Below are 12327 nucleotides of genomic sequence, written 5' to 3'. Positions count from 1 at the left end.
AATGTTTAGTGCAGACAAATGCTTTTAATATTGATGTTGCAGGATCTGTCATCAGTGTTTTATCTTCCTTGGTCACTTGATGCTTGAATACTCCAAGAAATGTACTGGGGTGATGTCCACAGCCTGCTATTGGCTGCAATATTCTCTTCTAAATAGAGGAGCCATAGAGTTAGGTCTCCGATATTGCAGTACCAGGTATACCAGGTTCCCTGGATGTCCCCTTTTTTATTCAACCTCTGTTCCCAACCACTTCAACCATTTCTTACAGACGGTGCAGATGACCTTCAAGACACTTTTTCTTGCCCACAGGTCCCAGAAGAGTATGGTCAAGTAGCAGAGGTGTTTGCTAAAATACCTAAGCGGATGACTGAGAAAACATTCCAATTTCTATGCAGATAAGACAGAATTTATGTTTGCCGACACATACAATTGTTTAAAGGAAACATTTTAATCATTGTCGAGTAGGACGTTTGAAATCATAGTTATCAGTAAATCTTAAACCCTGGAGGATATACTGCACCTAAAAGGCAATGGACAATTATTTGTTTAGGAAGTTGTTGAGAGTTAATAAAGACAGACAGAGCAACAGTAGCAAGAACCATGATCAACAACAAACTAGAATATGATGACTCTGAATTACCCATTATATACATTTCCTCTAAGAAATAAACAACAGGAAATTTAAATGCAGCGTTTAAGCAGTATTTGGCCTTGAAGGACTGGGCTATTCTAAGGCCCAGCGGTGCCAGGGGACAACACCTGAAACCTTCGTGGGTTACCTGTTCCGGCGTACAAAACACAGAGACTCAGGACACTTCCGGCGGCATCAAAGATCAGAGTTTATTTACTGCAGGGATACAGAAGTCACAAGAAGTACACAACGTGTAGGTTCTGGGAGACTGCTTCAAATTGCACAAGTGGATCGCTCTTTTTATACAGTTTTTGGCCATAGAACAACATGGCAAACAAAGGTTACAATTCAGTTCCCACAGTAAACTTCAAAAGGGTCGCATTCATGTTTTAGAAACCCGGAACATAATTACAGCTATATTGCCGGTTCCCAACTGTAAAAACAGATCATCCCCACGTTAAGCACATTCCATTCTGACTGTAAACACATTAAAAGAAGGGACAGAAACAGATGCACAGGAAGAACAAGAATGCACAACAGATTAGAAAAGAGTGTAGAGGGTAATAACGGAAACCAGATCGCAGAATCAAAGGCCTCAAGACTAATGCAGGCATAGCTGAAACAATAGACCAGTACGGCAGGATGAGCCCTAAGCGGGGCCATCGGCCTCTGCCGTGTCATTTCCCTCATCATAAAAGACACCCTCAAAGAAACACGTGTCCTCCGTAAAAGCTTGGGAATCCCAGGGTCACAAAGCGGACAAGGTCCGTTCGCTGGCTACTTGAGTGCAAGAGACAAAATGGATGCCGTATCTAAGATGGAACCCGAGGGTTCAGATGGACATACCCAGGGATGAGACGAACCGTACATAGTAGCGTAGCGAAAACGCGTACACCCACTAAACTCGTCATTTGCGGTTCGCTGATACCAGACTCGTCCATATTCAGACATACCCAAAAAGTGTCGTTCCGATTCACACGGAACCTCAGACGCTCCTTTTGCCCTCATGTAGGCAAGCACTAATCGAGATCGGAGTCGATTTCGATATTCATCAGATCGTTCAGCTGTTGCTGGAACATCATTCTATCCATCAATGTCTCCTTGGTAACAGATGGCCGTCTTATACACGCTGTAGCACAAAGACTACATAAGGCAGGACCACACTGCACACAAAGACAACACGTGAATAGAAACGCTAGAACAACCCCTACGATCATCAGAATCTTCCAACCCCAAGTGGATATCAGGCCCCAGAACCATCCTAGAAGTGTCCAATTACCCTCGTCCACGTGTATGGACTCGGAAATCTTATGCAACTTCGAGATGGCTTGGTAAACAGTTGGAGCGTTGTCAGGAATGAAAATGCAACAGCTCGAATGGATAACTTTGCACACACCACCTCTATCTGCAAGAACAACGTCGAGAACCATACGGTTCTGCAACGTCATAAGTCTATCCGCCTGAAGTTCTGCTGTTAAATTACCAAGAGCGCTCGCAGTTATGTTAGCAGTCATCTCTACCACACGGGTCAACTGTCTCAGGTTTCTACTATTAACCATAGGCCCCCAAAACGGCAGGAAACCCTTAAAGAAGTCTCCTGCTTCTTGACCAGCAGTATCCTCTTCACTAATAACGCCTCTCACAATTCTAGTCTTGTGATAGTCCGAGGCAACTGAAAAGGTCGGTGGCAAAAGATTCGCGATATAACAGGTACCCGAGAAGTCACGGGGCAACCATGTATAGGCTCGTTCATAACATACGAAATAGGTACCCTTTGGCAGTCAGAAAAACAGGGGAAGAGAGCATCGGTAGAACATACATATCAGTGCAAGCACTGTTCCCGAGTTGCGCTCTCGGATTTCGACCAAGACCCTTCAAGCAGAAATTACCGAGGTGGGGTACAATCCATATTGGAGACGAGCTCTTGAGCTGTCTATCACCCACTGACGTACTATACTCGGCTTCACTCAGGTCCTTATAGGCTTGCACCTCTTCATCTGGAATAAGCGATGCGTCAAAAACATCTCTATCTAAATCCGCAATCGCTATCACTAAAGGCTTGTGGTACGGACCAGGACCAAAGTTTGCAGAGCGTGGCTCTCGACTGGGGTAGGAATCTAGTGCACTACGGAACATAGTTTGGAATGCTCGAGCTGACCCTTGGGAGCTATAAGGAAGAACCAGATACGGAATACCCCTATCCATGGTATGTGGCATTAACCCACACACCCAACAGTTGGTAGTGTTCATTACCAACTGATGCTGATGTAGGAGCTGAACAAAGGAGTTAATCATGAATTCTGCACGTCTAACCTGTTCATGTTGGGGCAGAGGATGAAAGGAATGTGGAGAAACAGTGGTGATAGAACTTGGTTTAGGAGAAAGAGTAGGTGAAATAGAAGGCAACAACAACTGTATTCCGAAATACACTCCACCCACCAATAGCAGAGACACAGTCAGAAACAACAGAAATACCTGGAACAAAAAACACTTCGTTCACACAATTTTATGCAATTTTGATCTTTGCGCCGACATCCTTTCTACTTCCAACAGCTTAGAGAATGCCATCCTCTAAAACCCGTCCGTGACGTACTTGATGCACTTCGTTCTGAGTAGCGATTATCAATTCCCAGGAGTTCCCAGGAGTCGACAAAAAGTAACCGACCTAGTGTCAGAAACCTGCTAAACAGAAAGGAGTACCCGCACGGCCCTACGGTTAACCCGGATGATAGGTTTTCCTAAACACGCAGCTTAATACAAATCTCTTCAGCTGTGAAAAGCATACATAAAAACTCAAAAATTCAGAAAAGGATGTAATTGTTCGTAATGTTCTTGGCAACGGGAAAGGAAAAATATAAGGAAAAATTTATTAGTCTCTGTTACGTGGACGAAGAAAATATCGATCTCTTCCAGGTCGAGTCTGCTCGTCAAACAATTGTTCAGCTGGTGAAACAGTGTTCAGTCGATTGGATGATGATTCAGACCTCGAATTCTCTTCAACTGACGACTCAACAGATGTGTCTGACTGCAATGGCAATGAATTGTCCCTTACAGGCTGAGCATCACTAAACGGCACAAAACATAAAGGGGTCTCAGTTTCCGTTGCCGCTATTCCAGTTCTCACCCAACTATCTGTTGGGGAAGGGATCGGCACCTTCTTGGTGTGGCCGGCGTGCACCCAATTCTTTCTGCCTTCCAACCGAACTGCAGTCCTTGTGGCCAACAGCACTTGATAGGGTCCCACGAATCTCGGCTCCAGGTTACGTTTCCGGCCAAAATTTCGGGTAACAACCCAGTCACCCGGTTGGAGCCGATGTCCAGGACCCTCTGTCTGTGCTGGCAATGCTTCAAAGACCTGTTGATGAATTAACCTGAGTTTAGTGGTCAGATCATGAAGGTAATCAATTAGCATTGGATACTCAATACTGGCAAAAGCCTTAGGTCTCGGAACTCCCCAAATATTCGCAGGGCGGCCGTACACAATCTCATATGGGCTGAGCCCTACTCGAGAGTGTACAGTCGCTCTGGTTGATAGGAGAGCCAGAGGCAAGGCATCAGGCCATGATAAACCAGTCGTAGCCTGTATCTTTGCAAGTTTCAACTTCAGGGTACCATTGTACCCTTCAACCAAACCCGCTGCCTGGGGATGATTGGCACTATGGAATTTCTGTCGAATTCCAAGGCCCTTACACACACTCTGCATCACACTTCCCACAAACTCGCTTCCATTATCTGACCACACAATCCTTGGCATTCCATACCGCGGAAAGTATTCCTTCAGTAGGACTTTCGCTGTGGACAGAGCAGTATTATCCTTAAGAGGATAGGCCTCAATCCATCTGGAGAACACACAAACCACGACTAAAACATACTTCAGATTATTGCATCTCTCCATATGGATGAAGTCCAGCTGGATAACCTCAAAGGGACAGGCAGGAGGAGCAAAATGACCAGGTGGAGTGGGGGTGCCCTTGCCAGGATTATTCATCAAACACACCATACAGTTTCTAACCACCCTTTCAGCACACTTAGCAATACCATCATTCTTCCATACAGGGGACAATAACTTACATATACCTTTCGCACTAATGTGGGACAACCCATGAGCCATAGTTACAACAGCTAATACATACGCATCCAGTAACATCCACCTCTGGCGTTCCGACAAATCAACCCAACATCCATACATGTCCAACTTTCCCGTACTTTCTTTCCACTTGGTTCTTTCAGTTTCAGTAGCCTCATTCTGAATTGATTTCACACTTTCAACAGTGTCTTCACACATACCAGTCTCCGTCGGCCATCTCACTGAATCCGTAACATACATTCAGGTTGCAAGATTCTTAGCCGTTTCCTTAGCAATCTCATCTGCAAATGCATTACCCCGACCAACATCATCCGTAACCTTTCGATGCGTACTACATTTAACAATCGCTACCTGTTTAGGCAATGTAAGTGCATCCAAAAGATCATTCACGAGCTGTCCGTGTTGGATTTTCGTACCATGCGACGTCATAAATCCTCTTTCTCTCCACACTCGCCCAAAACTATGTGCAACACCGAATGCATACTGACTGTCGGTGAACACATTCACTCGTTTTCCTTTAGACAAAACACACGCCCTTGTTAGCGCAATCAATTCTGCTGCTTGCGCTGAATTCTGACTCAATCTCGCAGTTTCCACAACCGTGCTCAATGTCACTACAGCATACGCAGTCGTCACATCACCATTCGGCAACTTAAAACACGAACCATCAACATACAAAGTGCCATCAGGATCTGTCAACGGAGTGTTTTTCAGGTCTACACGACCCTTCGTTTCCTCCTCAGTTCGTAAATAACAATCATGTGGTGGTACATCATCTAGTTCCATATTAATCGGCAACAATGTCGCCGGATTCAGCACATTACAACGCTTGATCTGTATATGACTTGCCAAAAGGGTCAACTCGTACCCTGACAACCTTGCACTTGTCAGATGTTGAGTTTTTGTCCGATTCAGGAGAGTGTCAACTGCATGCGGAACCATCACTATGAGCATATTATCTATGACCAGACCTGCAGATTGTCGAATAGACGCTGCAGCTGCCGCTGTCGCCCTCAAGCAACTGGGCAACGCTCTAGCTACCGGGTCTAAAGTCGAAGAAAAATACGCACATGGACGCTGCTTACCACCGAATTGTTGCGTCAGAACGCTCAACGCACAACCTTCTCTCTCGTGAACGTATAGCGTAAACGGCTTACTGTAGTCAGGAGTACCTAACACAGGGGCCGAACACAACGCATCACGCAGTTCAGAAAAACTTTTCTGACATTCTTCCGTCCATGGCAAAGGAGTCGAAACATCCTTGCACGTGAGAGCTATCAATGGCTTCGCTAACAGTGAAAAATTTGGAATCCACTGTCTGCAGTATGACGTGATACCTAGAAAGGCACGCACATGTCTCTGAGTTGTTGGCACAGTCATTCGAGCAATTGCTGCAATTCTTTCAGGGGTCAACCGTCTACCCGCCTTTGACAATAAGTGACCTAGATAGGTTACTTCTTGACAACAATATTGTAGCTTAGAAGGTGAAACTTTATGGTGTAAGTCACAGAGATGCTGTAACAGTGACACTGTAGCAGTTTTGCAAATCTGTTCAGTGTCGGCAGCTACCAACAGATCATCGACGTACTGAATCAAAGCCGCACCAGCCGGCAACACAAACGCATCAAGTTGGCCCTTAAGAGCTTGGCTGTAGATCGATGGACTCTCACAGTAGCCCTGAGGTGCCCGTTTGAACCTGAAGCTGCGACCACCTAATGAGAAACCGAATAGATCTCTGCTTTCCTCAGCAATCGGAATGCTAAAGAACGCATTCTTAAGATCGATTACCGAGAACCATGATGCAGAAGCTGGAATCAGAGTCAGCAAAGCGGTAATGTCAGGCACCACGGGAAACTGTGGAACAACAATTTTATTGACTTCCCGCAAGTCAATAACAAAACGATACACAGGAGGCTGAGAGGGATCAGTTCGTTTCAAAATAGGCAACACAGGACTATTGCACACGTTACCCCGTGTTTCCTCGATAACATCTTTATCGATCAAATCGTAAATGATCGCTAAAAGTGCTCGTTCACCATCAAGAGAGATACGATACTGGGGAATGCGTGGCAGTCGCATGTTTGATTTCAATTGAACAACATAAGGTGGTATATCCAACAGGCCCACGTCATTGGGACCTGTTGCCCACAAAGAATCACGAAGAGAACTCAATTCCGGTGGGAGCTTATCAGTCGACAAATACACAGGAGAGATCACTCTCCGTCCTAGCGTAAGCTCCACTCCCGCAGGGGAGCAGTACAAAGTCGCATATAACCGCTTCAATAAATCCAGGCCCAAAAGATTCTCACCACAACCAGTAGTCAAAATCAAAGGAGCTTCTAACTCTCGAGACCCAATCGTAAGGGGCAAAGGGCTAGAAACCGGATTGCTAACGGGGGCGCCAGAGAATCCAACGGAAACATTTGTCAAGCCAGACAAAGGTGCGCCAGGGAGTTTCGAATGCATGATGGAACTTTTCGCTGCACCAGTGTCCAACAGAAAAGGCTCAACTACGCCCAATGTGGCAACTGCGACATAAGGCCCTCTGTGATCAACCGGAACTGATACTACTATGTCTATGGCTGTCCTAGTAAGTACCGTCTGCATCAACATCATGCTCGACGTAATAGTCGTCCACATGATACTGTGCAGATCGTCCAGATGAGGGATCGCGCCGATCAAAACCATTTTGCGAATAAGATAAAGTGGCAAGACGCTCGTTCTGATTCTGAGTAACGCCGCGACCGCGACCACGCGATGCTTGTTGAGGACCACTGCGACCTCCTCGAGCCGAAACACCATTGTTGCGGTCACGCAGCACCGGACAATTAAACTTCAAATGACCCTCACCCCTACAATATGCACATTGATTATACCCTAACACAAAGCGAGGTGTAGAGGAATCAGTACGCAACTGTGACCTAGAAAACTGCGATTGTGATCGATGTGACTGCTGCGAGTCATGTTGATTCGAGCGCGGGGGATACGCTTGCTGCAATAAGACCTTAGTTTTAAGATCCTTCGTTTTCTTATCTGCGCGTTCGCTTTCTTCCTTCTCCCTATTTTCATAGTATTGGGCCGTGGCTAATATCTGAGCAGTTGTAGAAACGGCCCACGAACTTTCAGAATTCTTCAACTTGATGCTTAGTTCAGGCAACAAATTTGATACAAATTTAGCAACAAACAATCGCTGACCTCCCTCAGAGCTCATATCCTGACCACTATGGTCAATAAATGCTTCCTCAAATCTCGTAAAGAAATCAGAGACACTCTCATCTTTCTTTTGCTTACACGCTGACAATTTGTCCCAATTCACGCGTATGGCTGGCATAAGTGTCTTCATAAGTGTAATTATCCTCTGAGGCAAATTTTCAATGAGCTGCTCAGGTTTAGCCCCACCAACTTGCTGGGCGTCAGCCGCCACGAGAGCAGCCCAATCACCGCCTAACTCAGCTGCGTGATCCTCTTGACGGATTCTCGCCCAAATCGGTTGAGGTACTACATTCCCAAACAACATGTCAATATCTGCAAGATTCATAACAGTAGCAGCCACTAATTGGGACAACTCCTTATAATAACCTGCAGGATTTTTACGGGGGTCGGGCAAAGTTTGCTTCACCTGCAAAACTTCCGATCGCTTCCATGGGAGGTGTATCCAAACTCTCTGAAAGTGAGGTGGAATAGCAGGATTAGCATTAGGATTACCTGGCATCCACACTGGGGGAACTTCCCGCATAGGATACTGACCAGGTTTTGCCATCCACTCCGCAGTTTCATTCTTAAACAATGCTCGAGGTTGTACCGCAGAGCGAAAAGATAATAGACGCTCTAGAGCATGTCGCACGTTAGCACCTACAATCGTACCAGTCGAAAATTGATTCTGAAGCTCAGTGATCTCGGACGGTACATTATCTACCGCATCATCATCCCACTCTTCTCTTAAGAATTTACACATTTCCTCATACACGAATCTTTGTGTGGGCTCATTAAACTGGGAAAACGTCTCGAAAACTATACGCGACGAATACTTCGCAGGATGCCTAATCCATTTACGCGCCATTTTCACCAATGACTCACGTTCCCTACCATCAGGAATTTGACTGCGCCTCTGAGCAACATCAGAAAGATTTGACCCAAGCACTGGTCCAAAAAACGGAGAATAGAGAGTAGCGACAGCATTAAATATTCGACTACGAACAGAAGGAGATGAAGAAGAAGGTACAGAAGCAACAGCAGTAGGAGTAAGTGAAGAAACAGTAGCCGTAGTCGGGGTAGCAGGAGTAATGGTAACGAGAGGCTGGTGAGGTACCGGTAAAGGAGCAGTAGGGAAAGGAGCCGGTAAAGGAGGATGGACAATCTGTGGCACAAGGGGATTCGGAAGAACAGGAGGAACGGCGGGCTGACCAGCAGCCGCCAGAACAACGGGTTGAGGAACAGGAGGAATCACCGGACCCACAATATCTGGAGCATAGGGAGGTGGTGATTTCAAGAGATAAGATAATAGGGGATCCTCTATCACCTCCTCTCCTGGTTTATCAAAACTAGACGGCAATGCCGGATAACATCTATCCACCGCCATATGATGAAGTCTAGCACTAACTTCCTGCTCCTTCTCATCTTTGTCCCGTTGATACTGTTCTGCATTTCGCATCACCGTAATGACACCTTCTCTCTTATTTTTCTTACTCTGTTTGATTTCTTTCTGCTTGGCCTCTTTGCGCCATAATCGAAAAGAATCAAACATGGCCGGCCTAGCCTTCTTTTTGAACAATTTAGCTTCAAGATTATCGAGGATTGCAGTTTCGAAACTACCATGCGATGGCCAACTAAGAACGCCATCATTTTTAGTGTAACGAATCCAATATTCATTATATACAATAGGACCCACGCCATGGCGACTATAGAGCTCATAAATTGGAGTTTCAACCGGAGGTATCGGGCATGAATCCTCTAGTCGGGAATCCGTGTTGCAACATTTAAGGAAACCAAACAAAGTACTACGGCCAGGCATCGTGCACACTAACCGAGTTTACAAACTTCAAGGGCTATCGAATGACGATGTCCTCGCAAAAAAATGCAAGACCCTCGGTTTTTGGCAATTGCAATCGTCAAATAAAACCCAACAACTAAGAACCAACAACTAAGAACCACAAATGCAATGGAACCATGCAAATAACAACGTAACCCGGGAGCGACCCACAAATACTTAACTGAAAGAGCAATGGCGTCACCAGGAAGGTCCGTCTATCGTCTCGCCGTACAAAGGACTACGCCAGGCGCCAAAACAGGTCGACAGTCAGGGCATCCGTCCGTCGCAGCCGTCAGGAGGCGGGAATCTTCGCGGGAAAAGTCTTCGGGCCACTTATTTCGACAACTGGATCGATGAAGCGGGGTGCACCTTTCCTCGGAGATTTCACACGAAGTTCCTCACGATCGTCGGGCTTTGGACCGGTACCGCTGATGTCGCCCCACGTTGGGCGCCAACTGAAGGACTGGGCTATTCTCAGGCCCAGCGGTGCCAGGGGACAACACCTGAAACCTTCGTGGGTTACCTGTTCCGGCGTACAAAACACAGAGACTCGGGACACTGCCGGCGGCGTCAAAGATCAGAGTTTATTTACTGCAGGGATACAGAAGTCACAAGAAGTACACAACGTGTAGGTTCTGGGAGACTGCTTCAAATTGCACAAGTGGATCGCTCTTTTTATACAGTTTTTGGCCATAGAACAACATGGCAAACAAAGGTTACAATTCAGTTCCCACAGTAAACTTCAAAAGGGTCGCATTCATGTTTCAGAAACCCGGAACATAATTACAGCTATATTGCCGGTTCCCAACTGTAAAAACAGATCATCCCCACGTTAAGCACATTCCATTCTGACTGTAAACACATTAAAAGAAGGGACAGAAACAGATGCACAGGAAGAACAAGAATGCACAACAGATTAGAAAAGAGTGTAGAGGGTAATAACGGAAACCAGATCGCAGAATCAAAGGCCTCGTGACTAATGCAGGCATAGCTGAAACAATAGACCAGTACAGCAGGATGAGCCCTAAGCGGGGCCATCTGCCTCTGCCGTGTCAGTTCCCTCATCATAAAAGACACCCTCAAAGAAACACGTGTCCTCCGTAAAAGCTTGGGAATCCCAGGGTCACAAAGCGGACAAGGTCCGTTCGCTGGCTACTTGAGGGCAAGAGACAAAATGGATGCCGTATCTAAGATGGAACCCGAGGGTTCAGATGGACATACCCAGGGATGAGACGAACCGTACATAGTAGCGTAGCGAAAACGCGTACACCCACTAAACTCGTCATTTGCGGTTCGCTGATACCAGACTCGTCCATATTCAGACATACCCAAAAAGTGTCGTTCCGATTCACACGGAACCTCAGCCTCTCTAAACAGAGTACTCCTGCCATGTTCATTCATTTCCATTTGAATCCACTAAAAAATCCAAGAGCCGGACTCGCATGTAAAACCCATTGTTATGCAAGGTCCCCAACTATATAATTCTTTGTTTTGTACAATCCAGTTAGGCTTCTAAAATGCATCAAAGAAAGGATTGCTAATTTATCCTAAGAATTAAAAGAAAATGCGGAAATTAGGCCATTTTCAATAATTGCCTTTTCCTACTTTCATGATACATCAGAAAAACCGAGAATCGTCAAAAACCCCCAGGCTTCTAAGAATACCACCAAAATAATTAATATTTTACCAACTGTGTCCCACCAAGGAGTTGAATGCATAGGGGTCAGCCGCCATGTTTTGGTTTTCTTTGTGATAGAAATATATTGATTGAATGATCGATTGATGTCTCAAGCCTATTTGAAAAAAATAACCTACTCACAAAGATTCCCTCCATGCATAGTTATTACGTTCCCAAGTCAGAAATAGGTTGCAAAAAGTGACACCCACTTACAGAAAAATTATAATGAATTAAGTAGTTGTGTATTTACCAAAGGTAAATATGACGGAACTACTGTCGCTTCTTTTGACAACCTACTCAAATCTCCTTAACATATATTTCCATTCGCATTCCATATTTATTCTTCAGTATAAAGGTAAGTATATCATATATGTTAAAAATCCAAATATCAGCGAATATACATAGGCGAGTACAAAAACTAGCACAACAGTGTTGTCAAGAAAAATGGTCAAAAACAATGCATTCAATCCAAAAAGAGCCTAACCTGAGTGTGTACAATTTAATCACAACTATTACAATCTGAATGAAATGTAATCAGTGTGTGCATGCAGGTAACATTCCTGGCTGCATAGCAAAATGGTGTATGTTTACAGAAAAATCCTTGCAAAAGAATTGATAACATTCTACTAGAAAAGAACACTATACCCACAAAGAAAAGAATGGTGGGTTTTGGGCAGAACTGATTTTTTTCAGGTCTGTTTTTGAATGTGAAAGTTTTTATGGTTTGCATCGTTATATTTTGGATGTGGTGTATTTTTTTGCAAATATTTTATCTATGGGTCGGCGTAACTTGTGGAGTTTCACTTAGAAGAATTTAGCGGAGCTTCATGAAAAACTCAGCAAGATTCCATGGAGTTCTGCCAACCGGTGGAAAACAAGCAGCCAGTCATGGCTTCTCGTGG

This window comes from Triturus cristatus, chromosome 2_2 (genome assembly GCF_964204655.1).
Source record: "Triturus cristatus chromosome 2_2, aTriCri1.1, whole genome shotgun sequence".
NCBI classification, from domain to species: Eukaryota; Metazoa; Chordata; class Amphibia; order Caudata; family Salamandridae; genus Triturus; species Triturus cristatus.
Note: the sequence above shows the minus strand (reverse complement) of the source record.